Raw genomic sequence first — 13077 nt, 5'->3', positions numbered from 1 at the left:
GCTGCGAGTTGTGGTGGCTGCACTCCCCCTTTGCTGGGAGGATGATCTGTACCAGGGGAGAGCAGAAAGCTGCCATGGTGAGCAGAACATGCTCAGAGCATTACAGTTCAGAGAATGGCACTGCCCCTGAAGGGAAAAGAGCTTGAATGCATAGAATTCAGTGCAGAACCATTACACAAATTTTCTCTTCTCAAACATGCCCATTTTTGTATACGGTAGATGCACACTCTGGGTTTTATAGAATACATGGGTTTTCTTCTTAAGGTTTTTGGAAAACTCTCAAGTTTATTTCTCTTTGTATTTTACATCCAGCATGCATAGATTTTTTTTTTTAATTATTATTTTTCTTTAGTAAATACTTAGGGAAAAAAATACCTAAGCAGTTTTTAACCCTTTGGGATATTGTGATTAATATTCTTAGAAAGAAAACCTTGTTGAACAAGTGTGAAAACACAGAGAGAGTGAAAATAGTATAAAAGTCTTTTAGAACAGGGCATGTAATAAGGACTGCAGAACTGAGTAATTCCTCCAAGGGCAGAATTACCAAGATATATCACCAAGAGTAACTGCCAAGATACTTCCTTAAACCAAGGGAAATGTGACCTGCAGCCATACGAAATACAGCCAAAGCAAATGAAAACCTTTGGAAAAGAGGGAATTTTGCCAGTGACATCAGTCTGTCTGGATAACTGAGAGATGCCCATCAATATTGCAATACATTCCTCAATATTTGCAAGGTCTTTTCTCCAAATTTCTATGAAATGAATAAGCTGCGGTTGTTTACCATTAACTTAAGCTCTTACGGGAATTAACAAGCACCATGTATGTTTTTCTGTAGCGGAGCAGGACTTGAGTTTCCCAAATCTTCTACAAAACAGAAGGGAATCACACAGTTACTTGTGCTAATGTTAATGAAGGGTTCCATGAAAGCAGGTGAAAGAGAGCATTGCACTGGAAAACTTTGACATGCAAGAAAACAGGAGTTCACTTAGAATAAAACATATAACTCTAGCATAACATCAGAACAGGATAAAATGAAACTGCTGGACACGAACTGATTCATCAGAAATTAGGTGTATCATTTCTGATACATCTGCATGCATTTGCAAGCTAAAACAGAAAAGGAAGGACAGAGATAATAAGGAACGAAGATTTTAAAATTGCACTGTGCAGAAGAGACACACGAACCACCAGTGTGAACACAGCTGGGAGATTCAGCTTGGAGATGGATTGGAGTGGAATCCATTCACTGAAGGTCTCTGGTGCACATGAGTGCAAAGACCGAGGAAAAAAGGAAAAAAGGTTTAATTTCTGAAAGCTATTTAGATTCCTGGAAGCATTGTCTAGAGACCTAAAAATCTAAAGCCTCAGAGAATCTGAACCTAAAATATCCCCAAGTGGATTGATAAGGTATGATGTGCACATCTCTGCTGTTTTCAGAGTCAATGAAATTGACAATGAGTGTCTGGAAATTAGGAATGCCCACCCAGATTTTATCTCCATTACTTTAAGAACACCTTAATAAGGCACTTCAGGAACTGAACACTGACATTCTCACCCTGCTCTATTTACTGTACATTTGAATACAGGCTGGTAGAAAGAGAAATCAGGCTTTAATTTCTCCCCAAATGACCTGTTACACTTTCAGGTTAGGAGTAGAGGTAAAATTTAGCTAATCACTCTCTCTATGCATGAATATTCCACTAGTGAACTGACATACAGAACATCCTTTTTCTCTTTTGTACCTTCCTAAAGGGTGCCCAGTGAACAGGACACTTGCATAAATCTCACAGAAAATCACCAAAATTGCTGAAATTAATGCTCAATTCCATTATAAAAGCTTCTGAGAAAAGGCTTGACAGGATCACTGAACAAACTGAAACTTGGAAGAGAAACACGCATTTCAGCACTGATCAAGGGGAAGGAAAAAGAAATGCTGTAAAAATTCCAAGTGGAAGGTAAGGAGAAACACAGGAAGCACAGAAAGAACAAGGCCCTGTCAGATGACCTGTGCAAGGTAACTTTGTGCCCCAGCACTGTTAGAGGACATTCCCTGTCATTGGTGCAAGCAGCTGGAGACATAAATGCTGATTGATTTGGGGGCCACAGTTTTGATAAGTGCAGAGGTGGTTCAATAACCTGACATGAGGGAATTCCCTCAGAGCAACTGGGATGCCAGAAAGCCGTGAACAGCTCACCACAGCCTGGCCCGCTTGGCTGTTTTTCCTTCTGACCCTCCTGGGGAGGCTCTGACATTTCCTCTTCCCTGATGGAAGCGCAGCTGCTGCCAAGGGAAACGTCCCCACACTCACTCAGTGTTCCCTTTGCTTGCCAGATGTCCCATCTGCTGTCCCTGTCCAGGAGAGCTGCTCTGCACGGGAGGAGGAGCTGAGTGAGAGCCTGGGAACATCGGCGGCTGCAATCCCTCCTGATCTAGCGCTGTTTTTGGATGTGTAGTTAGATTTGGATAACATAGGGATATTTACTTACACTGACTGATATTTGTATAGGGATATTATTTATGTATATTGTTATGTTGATGCGTATATATTCATCTGTTTACATACTTGTACAGCTCTGTAGCTGTGCATTTCTATTGCTGGGGTTGTATGGATTTTTTTATTGGTCCATTGATATTTGTGTATTTATAGACAGGTTTGTTATGTTTGTATTATATTGTCATGTTATATGTCATGAAATATGTAACGCATGTTTACATATTTATATTGTTATGCTTATATATGTATTTACATCTTTTTATTATGTATGGAGTTGTATAGTTCTAAAATTCTATTTATTTAGTTCTGGATCAGAGATTCTTGAGAGAGAGATATTGATGTTTCTGTATTTGTATATGGGCTGTATGGTTGTAGTAATATGTAATAATTTTAATTGTTAAACTTTAATTCAGTAACTTCAATATTTGTGTACAGTGAGTTGTGGCAGAGGGTTGCAATAAAGTAATTTTTTTTACTGAAGTTGATATCTGTATATATTTACATAGCACAATTCTCAGAATAAATTAGATTTTAATCATAAATTGATATTTTGTGTTTCTGTATTGGTAGCACAGGTGTTGCAATTTAAAAAAAAATTCATTTTTAAACATAAGTTAATGTTTGTGTATTTGTACATTAGTAGTGCGGGTGTAACTGTCTGCAGGAAATGCAATGTTTCAACTGGAGTAAGTGTAGATTCGTGCTACCCAAAGCCATGGGCAGATGTAAATGCTGGAGGATTTTGGCCATGCAAATCTCCGGCCATGCCCAGCACATGCCCCACCTGCACTCAGGCTGGGCAGGGGAAGCGCAGATTTGGGCTGGCAGCAGAGCCCCACGGTGGCTCAGAACTCGCTGCAGAGGCAGCTGAGAAAACTCTGGGGCTCCATGAGCACAGAATCCAAGCAGGAGCCACCTGGGGAGGACAAATCCCTCATCCCACGGGCAGCTCTTTAGGAAAGTGCTCCAAGTGTCCCCCTGAAGCTCATCCCAGAGAGCAGAAGCCAGCACGGATCCTGAGCCAGCTCTGCTGCCTTTGGCAGCACTTTGGCAAATGAGCTGCAGCAAGGGGGAGGCAGCAGCGACTGTGACTGCTGCAGGCTGGGGATGAAGGAAGGGCCATGGACACAAGTGCTGAGATGCCCCAAAATCCAGAAGGAGGCTGGAGAGCTGGGAATCAACTTGGCATTTCAGTGCCAAGCTCTCACAGGCACTGAAATGATGGAATCCCTTTGTGTGAAGTGACCTGGAAGAACTGACAGGGAGTTGCTGCTAGGATCAGCAGTAGCAGAAAGGAAAAATGTACAAACACTAGGAGATCATCTAATATCCCCCACAAGCAATGGCTTCAAAAATGATCTCATATATTTAGTATATTATATTATATTATATTATATTATATTATATTATATTATATTATATTATATTAATCAAAATATATAATATATAAAATGCATGAAATTTAATGCACATGTATTTTTGGACAATTTTATTTTTTGATATATCTTTTCATTTAAGATGTATATTTGAAATAGCCTTTCAGCTCGAGAGAGTGAAGATTTACAACAGTGCAAAACCTTCTGCCCACAGAGCAGTCAGCCCCCGGGTGCGTGCATGCACACCCACTCACTGTGCTTGCTCTTCTCAGCATCTCAGGGCTGCTGTTTGCACAGAATTGGGATGAATTTAACTCGACAGAGCCATGAGTGGGGTGTCCAGCTTGTCATGAACACTCATGTGGCAACGAACAACACAGAGCACTCAAATCACATTATCACAGGTCGTTTCATTCCTGCTGGGTACTGTGGAACTCTTAAAGGACACAGAAAAGGGGTGGAAAATTTTGGCATCATGCTACTGCTGATATCCTCCTGGAGGAAAATCTATTGGGTTTCTTATGGTGGTAGCTTTCCAAAACCTAGGAAAACTGCTCAGTAGTGGTAGCCCAGTTGTGAATGGCTTTCTTGACTTGGCAAAGGCTGTGGTGTTAACAATGGACTCCGTCCTTGGTCCATATCACCTGCCCTCACCTGCAGACAAAAGCACCAGCACCAGCAGCAGCTACATCAGTCAGTTTTCTCAGAAAGCTGTGTTAGATTTGGGAGAGGAAAGGAAAACACATCAAACTGTGGATGAATGACAAGACTCTGAGGAACAGTTCCAAGCAAAGGGCAGCAGCTTCTCTCTGAGCCACTCCTTGTGCCCCAAGGCAGCCGGGCTGCCCTGGCTGCCCAGGACCCTGCGCCCCGCGGGCTCTGCAGAGCTGCACAGCGGGGAGGCAGCTTCGGGCACCTCAGCCCCTGGGCAGGAGGGGCTGCTTGCTCTGCAGGGCTGCCTGTGGGCCAAAGCAGGGTGCTGGCCTTCTGCTCTTGGCCCCAGCCTGGCCTTGCAGGGCTAATCCTGTTCCCTCTCTCAAATGTGCTAAAGACAGACTTGTTTGTTTGCAGCTCTGCACAGGTGTGATTTGCACCACAAAATACTGAAGAACTAAGGCCTGAACAACAGACCCTGACTGAAGCCTCAACAACAGGCCCTGAGCCAAAGCTGCCCTCTAGGAGACCATCCCAACCAAATGTTCCATGTATCTGCTTCTTAACCAAGTGTTATTTTCAAAAGGATTGTTGCATGCATTCACTGGTGAAACACGTCTGCACCTTTCTGCATGAGGAAAATGGACAAGGCCACACCTGGCCTTGGTTCCTCCTTGAGCCCTGGGCAGGCTCGGGGAGAAAACCAAGAGGAGAATGACACCAGCTGTGCCCCAGCAGAAGCTCTGGCACATTGCTCGTCCAGCACTGTCAGAGCCGGGCTACTCTCACAGCGCACTCAAGAGCCTCGTGGCCGCCAAAGGTGGAGGCACCGCAGGATTTCCCGGTTCCCGGCCGTGGCTCTGCAGGGCTGGGCTGGGACAGCTTCCCCCAGCTGATGTGCAGCTCTGGATGAAGGGGAAAGCATTGGGCTACCTGGTGATGGATCTTCCTTAATCACCAGAGGCACCCTTTTGTAATAATGCTGAGGTGCATTGCTTAGCTTATCCTTTCCTGACTCTTTTTTGCACTTTTGCATTACAGTAAATTACACTGTTCCTTCAGCTGGTGTCTGTGTCTGCGTCTCTGACCCTCCCCACGATCAAAACAAACACACAGCCAGTTTAGCACGAGACCTGCCTCTCTGCCAGCCCATCTCTTGGCAAACACCCCTGATGGCCATCTCCACAAATGAAATTCCCACTTTGCAACTTCCTTTTCTGCAGGCAGGTGAGAAAAGGAGCCACTCCCAGCTCTGGACACCTCCAGAAACCAGCTGCTTTCAGCAGTCACAACCCTGAAATATCAACCGCCTTCCTTAACCTGCCATGGGGAGCTCCCACCAAGAGGCCTTTTGTCAAAGGATACCCACAGAAGGGCTGGAGAAGGTAGCAGTTTGAAACACAACTGCTTCAGAGTTTAAACCTGCCTTTGTCAAATGAGCACACACCAACCTGTCCCAAAAGGAAAGCAGGCAGGAAAGAGAAGCTCCTCTCCCACAGCCGCAAACTCTTTGCTTCCTTCTGTTCCAGCTGGAGAGTGGAGGCCATGGGCTGCACCTCACTTTGGGAAGGAGCCCTGGGAATTGTCCTGGTCTGGGAGGGCAGCAAAAGGAATTCGCCAAACAGTAGGAATAGATTCTCTGGAAGGAATAGATGATGACAACATTTCTGCAGAAAAGGCAAAAAAAAGAATTACTGAAGCATTTCAAGAAGTGCCCAGACTGAAATTTGTTTGCCAATACACCAACCCCAAAATCTCTGTGGTGTGTCAGGAAGCTCAGGAATGAACCTACAAGCCTTGGATAAACATCACTGGTGTCTGTCCCCCAGAGCACAAGCAGCTCCCCAGCAAGATTTCAAGACTAAGGGACAAAGCTTCCCCTTTCAGCTCTCCACAGCAGCTCTAGGGAGTCTCTCTCCACTGCAAGATCTCCTTTGTCAGTCTCCAGTGACAAGAGTTGGCTGCAGGAGGCATTTGCATTGGAGCTCTCCCCAGATCGAGGGAAGAAAAAGAAGAGGTAATTCCTGTGGAAAGAAAAAGGCAACGCCATTTGGGAAGACACCAGTGTGAGTTTGCTACAACTCTAGGCCAAAAATCTCTTGAAGAAAGCAACATCCATCCATGGGGCAGCACTTTGGCTTTGATATCAATGCTGACAAAATTGCTGCCCCTTCCTGCTGCTGTAGCTGACTCCAAATCACGAGAAGTGGGCCAACTCTGCCAAAGACAGGCAGACACAGTGAGATAAAAACAGCTAGTCTGCTGAAAAGGAGACTAAATTAATGTTTTCTAATCACCCCTTTTCATCCTCTCCGCAGCCAAGACAGAACAATGACCCTCCTCTCTGTCACCGATGGTTACCCAGGCACGGCATGCAGCGTGGGGATAACCTGCTGTGCCGTGCCGTGCCGTGCCGAGCCGAGCCGAGCCGAGCCGAGCCCGGCCGGCCCCGGGGCCGCCCCGCCCGCGCTGTGCCCGCAGCTCCGGCTCTGCCGCGTGCGTCCCCGCGGGCCCGAGCGCAGCGCCCCCCTCAGGCCGCGCGCCGCCGGTGCAGCCACGGCCGTTGCGCTGCGGGCGTTGTGGCCACAGTCGGCGATGGATGCCATGGTGGAGCTGCCGCTGCCCGCCGGGCTCAGCGCCCGCATCTTCCCCGCCAAGCTCTGGCGCCTGGTGAACAGCCCCCGCGTCCGCTCCGTGCGCTGGGACAGCCGCGCCCAGGGGCTGCTCATTGACCGCTGCCTCTTCGAGCGGGAGCTGCTCAGCTCGGGCCGCGCCCACAGGGGCCGTGGCCATGGGCCGGCCCCGGTGCCGCACACATTCAGGGCCACGCAGTTCCGCAGCTTCGTGCGGCAGCTCTACCGCTACGGCTTCCACAAGGTGCCGGGCTGGCTCGGCTCGGCTGTGCCGGGCGATGCCGGGGCCTGGCTCCACTACAGCAACCCCCGCTTTCGCCGCGACCGCCCCGACCTCCTGCTCCGCATCAGGCGCCGGAGCGCGGCCAACAGTCAGCGGCCGGCGGCGGGCCGGGATGGCCGCAGGCGCCCGCCCTGCGGCTCCCAGCAGCTCCCCGGGGCGCGGCCGCTGCCGGACGGGCGGCACGGGCGCGCTCGCTTCACGGCGCTGCCCAGGGAGCGGCCGCCGCTGCCGGCCGGGCGCCCGCCCAGCGGCTTCCTCCTGCTGCACAGGGACCGGGCGCTGCCGGACGGGCGGGAGCTGCGCCTACCCCGGCCCGGCCGCCTCCAGCAGCTCCCCGGGGAGCGGCCGCTGCTCGCCCGGCGCCCGCCCTGCGGCTTCCACCTGCTGCACAGGGAGCGGCCGCTGCCGGCCCCGCGGGAGGGGCCGAGCCGCTTCCAGGAGCTCTACGGGGAGCGGCCGCCGCCCGCCGAGCGGGAGGTGCTCGCCATCCAGCCCTGCAGCTTCCAGCAGCTCCACAGGGAGCAGCAGCCCCCAGCCTACGACGCACGAGGTAAGAAAAGAGTTGTAAACTTGTTTTTCCAAAAGGTCCTGAAAAGTGACCGTTTGAAGTATTTTCCCACAAGGCTCTGCCATTCTCGGCCAGAAGTTGTCAAGCCTACTAGGAATGGGGCACCTAGGAGGCCAAAAGGTTCTCTGCCTGGTTTTGCTGTGTGCTTCCCGTGATGTTTGATCCACAGCAGCACTGGAGCTCTGTCCCACAGCCAGGTTGTGGAGCCTGACCAATGTGTTTGGATTCTTGCAGCCACCCCGGGCACTTCAGGGCCCAGCGCTCCACCCGGCAGTGCAACCTGTGCAGCATGGACGGCCTCCAGCTCAGCACAGAACGCACCTGGGGAGGAGGAATGGCCGCCAGCAGATCTGGGCCTTGCTGTAGAGAACATGATTCGGGAGATCAGGAGGTCCCTGTCTGAAAGATCTCCCTCTGTGCAGGTAATTCCATTGGATGGGGATAAAAGGGCTGGACTGAGAGCTTTTGAACGTTGTTACACGGTTGAGAAGCAAAGGCTTCTTTAATTGAATTTATTATTATTTAGTTATTGAATTATTCTTGGTATTGAATTCTTCTTGGATTTCTAAAAGAGGAGATGAAAAATAAATGAAGAAGAGGTTTTACTTGCTGGGAAAGAGGAGAAGAGTGTTTGGAGAAGTGGCACTGAAGGCCAAGTGTCCCGTGCAGGAAGGGGCATGCCAGCGGTGCCTCTGCTCCAGCTGCAGCAGATGTGGGCTGGGCCTCTTTTGGGTGGGAGGGCCAAGGCAAAGCAAGGACTGGGCTGCAGCTGCTGCTTCCTGGAGCCTTCTACTGCTGCCCCATGTGTGTCCACCAGGCATCACCTTGGCCCCCTGAATCCTGAGTTTAAAAGGCTTGTCATGCGAACTGTGTGGGCAGTGTTCCCTCCTCTGTGCTCCATGTCCTTTGGGAGTGGAGAAGGACAGTTATTGTATCCCTGATATGATTCCAGCAAAATAGTGAGTGATCTTTGGGTTCCTTTCTTTCTGTTTTTCTGCTCAGGGCGATGTTGGTGTTGCCCCTGATTCTCCAGGAGGAGACCCTGTGAACAGAGCTGCAGCAGAGGAAGCTTCATCTGGCACCGAGAGCTGCAGGAGCAGCTCCCAGGAGCCTGGTGAGGACAGAGCCCACACTGGTTTAGAGAGCTGTGAGATGGCTGCTCTGAGCAGGGTTGGTGCTTCCGGGTGCCTTGAGTTCAAATCCTGCACAGGCACAACCTCCTTGAGCCCTGCCCTCCACGCTTCTCCAGAGGCTCTGACACTGAGTCCTCTGCTGGGGCAGAGAGCAGGGAATAAACCTGACCTTGTGGGAGTTGTGGCACCAAGCTGGGTGTCCCAGCTTTGTGCTGAAGTTGGTGAATAAATTTACTGTAAGGTGCCAGGGGAGGCCAGGCTGAGCAACACTTGAAGGAACAGGGGAAAAAAAAGAGCAAAAATTCAGGGTAGAAGTCCAAATCACTGACTAAATGTAGTACCAGTCTGCTGGTATTGGTCCTGACCCACAAGAAAAACAAGGAGCACAACATCAGAGGCCAACCAATTGAAAAATCACAGTAACTCCAGTATCAGAAGGAAAAGCTTGTATGACCCCTAATTAGGGAGGCCTAAGAGGAGAAAAGGAGCACTGTGGATCCATTCCTTAGCCCAGCTGGTGCAGCCTGCAGGCCTCGTGGGGAGCTCTGTCCCTCCCAGCCCTTCCTGCCAGAGCGGATGGTCGAGTTGGAGCAGCTGCTGCTCGCTGCAGAGGGCAGTTTGTAGATGCCAGGTAATGGAGCTGGTTCAGGACTCAGCTCCCAGCACCTTCAGCTTCAGCCATTTCAGTGAGGACTGAGGTCTCTCTCTCAGCTCAGAGAAAGAACAAGGCTGGGCTTCCTTGTGGCAGCTGGGACTGTCTGTGTTTCAAGCTCTCCTGGGTGCTCTTTGCACTGCTGGGGCTGAGACTTTATGGAGATACTTCAATGTTTTGAAGCACACTTTTGAATCCTTGGAATGGTCCCTGTTCTTTTAAGGGCACATTGCTTTGAATTGCCAAGTGAGAGTCTGCCTTTCAGGCCATCTTTGACAGCCCCTGGTAGAAGGACAATTGCTGCCCAAGGGAAAGGTGCACAAGGGCCAATATTGACTGAGTGTTCCCTTTGCTTCCCAGATGCCATCTGACCAACATCTCCAGGAGGGCTGCCCTGCGTGGCAGGAAGAGACAGGGGAGAGCCTGTGACCATCGGGCAGGTAGAACTCCTCTGTTTGTAGATATGTTTATAGATTTCAATGGTTATTTATTAGTGGTTATAGTTCCATTTATAGATGATAGTGTTCTGTTTATATAGACATATATTGATAGATCTGTATAGTTAAATGTGGATATGTATATAGGTGTAGATATGATATAATTATATTTTATAATATATTTACATTTATAGATTTTCAGAGTTAGATTTTTCTATGTGTAGAGTAAAATATTTATATATATATATGAAGTTACATTTATGAATGTGTATAGTTATATAGTAAGAGGAATGTTTAGATGGAGACATTGATGGATAGATTGCTGTTTGTGTAGGCCTAGGCTGCATTTGTACCTCTTTCCCCCCTCAGCTGCCTTTTTCACCTCTTGCTTTTCCCCCGGTGCCCCCTGTGTCCCCTGTCCCTGTGCTGAGTCCGAGCTGGCGGCCAGCCTGGGTGGAGCAGCACTTCCAGCCCCGTTGTCCCTGGAGCGGTGGGAGCTGCCGCTGACCCCAGGCACTGTCCCTGAGGAGCTGCTGAAGGACGGTGAGACACAGGGGGCTGAGCGGTCTGTGGCACTGAAGGGACGGTGACCCTGAGCTGCTGCTGGGGCTGAGGCCTGTGGGGCAGCCGAGGGCCATGGTGGCACAGAGGTGACAGGGAAGTGGCACAGGCTCAGTGTCTCAGGGGACGGGATGCCTCAGAAGGGACTGAGGGGGGTGAGAGGACTGTGAGGGGCTGAAGAAACTGAAGGGGGCTGGGGCTTCACCGAGAGCATGGCGGGGCTGAGGGGATGGAGGGGGCCAGCAGGGAGCACAGAGGGCTCCGGGGCTGCAGCTCTGCCAGGCCTTGGAAGCAATTCCAGAGCCTCCACTTTTGCCACAGCTGCCATGAAGACCTTGAGGACAGCCGGAGACTGACGGGAGCCAGCAGGGAGGAGCTGAAGGCCAGTAGCAAGAGCAGTGAACGGGGACCTGCTGCTGCCAGCCTGGAGAGAGCCCGGCTGAGGCCACAGGCCCGGGGAGGCAGGTGGGGCTGAGGCTGCCGTGGGCTGTGGCCGTGGGCACTGCCCGGCGGGGCAGGAGCGGGCCCTGCCCGTGCTGGGGCTGCTCAGCGAAGCTGCCCCGGCTGGCACAGGGGCTGTCCTTGGGCAAGGCAGCTGTGCCGGCAGGGCCCGAGAGCTGTGCCGGCTCTGCTGGGCTGCTGGGGCTGCGGGACAGTCCTGCCGCGGCTGCGCTCACCACAGCCTGGCCCACCCGGCTGCTTTCTCTTTCTGACCCCCTGGGGAGGCTCTGACATTTCCTCTTCCCTGATGGAAGCGCAGCTGCTGCCAAGAGAAACGTCCCCACACTCACCCAGTGTTCCCTTTGCTTGCCAGACGTCCCATCTGCTGTCCCTGTCCAGGAGCGCTGCTCTGCCCGGGAGGAGGAGACCAAGCGAGAGGCTTTGAAGATGGGGCAGCTGGGATCCCTCTGCTTGGAGTGCTGTTTACAGATACATGGACTTGAACATAGACAGGGGTTATTACATCTGTATTTCTGTATGTGGATTGCTATTTGTATGGATTTATTTCCATGTGTATATTCTTGTATTTATGTATATTTATTTTGTTATGAATGTATGCTATTTGTATATATACATATATGTTTGAAATTACATATATGTGTATCAATTTATCTATGTATACATGGATATTGTTATATCTGTGTTAATTTCTATTTCTTATGGGTACAGTGGTGTAGGTATCTCTTTTGATATGATTTTTGTTATATGGCTTTTAAAACAGGAATATTGGTATTTGTATAGGTATATAAGTCTATTTGTATAGGTATATTTATCTGTTTATGGATGTAATTCTATTTACATATCTATGGACGTATTTTTGTATTCCTAGATGGGCTTAATCCTTGTAGTAATATGTAATAAATTAAGTTGTTAAACGCCTAATTGATCTTTGTGTATAGTGAGTTTTTGTAGAGGTTGGCAAGAAATTAACTGAGGTTGGTATTTGTATATTATTACATACACAGGTTGTAATAATCTAATATATTCCTGTTTTTAACCTAAATTGAGATTTGTATAGTTCCGTATTGTCAGGGTGGGTGTAGCACTTTGTAATAAATGACATTTTTCAACTGAAATTGATTCTTGTGTATTTGTGGATCAGCAGTGTGGCTGTAGCAATCTGCAAGAAATGCCATTTGTCAGCTGCGATGGGTGTTCTGTGATTTTTGCTACCCAAAGCCATGGGCAGATGTAAATGCTGGAGGATTTTGGCCATGCAAATCTCCGGCCATGCCCAGCACATGCCCCACCTGCACTCAGGCTGGGCAGGGGAAGCGCAGATTTGGGCTGGCAGCAGAGCCCCACGTTGGCTCAGAACTCGCTGCAGAGGCTGCTGAGAAAACTCCGGGGTTTCACTGAGAGTAGAACTCCAAGCGGGAGCAACCCTGGCAGGAGAAATCATTCACAATGAAAAACAGAGAGAAAATGTGGCAAAGCAGATGTGGGGATACTCTGTGAGGCTGATAAAATGCTCTGAATCACCCCTGTCTAGGCACATCTTCTGCAAAAAGGTTTTGTTAAAAACTGAACACCTCCCATGAAATACAGATTGCACTTTCCCCTTAACTTACCTTGCTGTGAGTGGAGACACTCTCTCCTTATCACTGAGAATCTTTGCCCTTCAGCACCTCACATTTAATCAAAGATGATGTACTACCACTTGGCACCATCAATGAAAACAGCCCTGTCCTCGTGGCAGTGTTTGCAAAGTCTTCCCTCCTCCTGTCCCCACATGTGACAGATGGAACCGTCCCCTTCTGTCCAAACTGTGCCTGAGCTGA

The sequence above is a fragment of the Zonotrichia albicollis genome, chromosome 24 (genome assembly GCF_047830755.1).
Source record: "Zonotrichia albicollis isolate bZonAlb1 chromosome 24, bZonAlb1.hap1, whole genome shotgun sequence".
Lineage (NCBI taxonomy): Eukaryota > Metazoa > Chordata > Aves > Passeriformes > Passerellidae > Zonotrichia > Zonotrichia albicollis.
Note: the sequence above shows the minus strand (reverse complement) of the source record.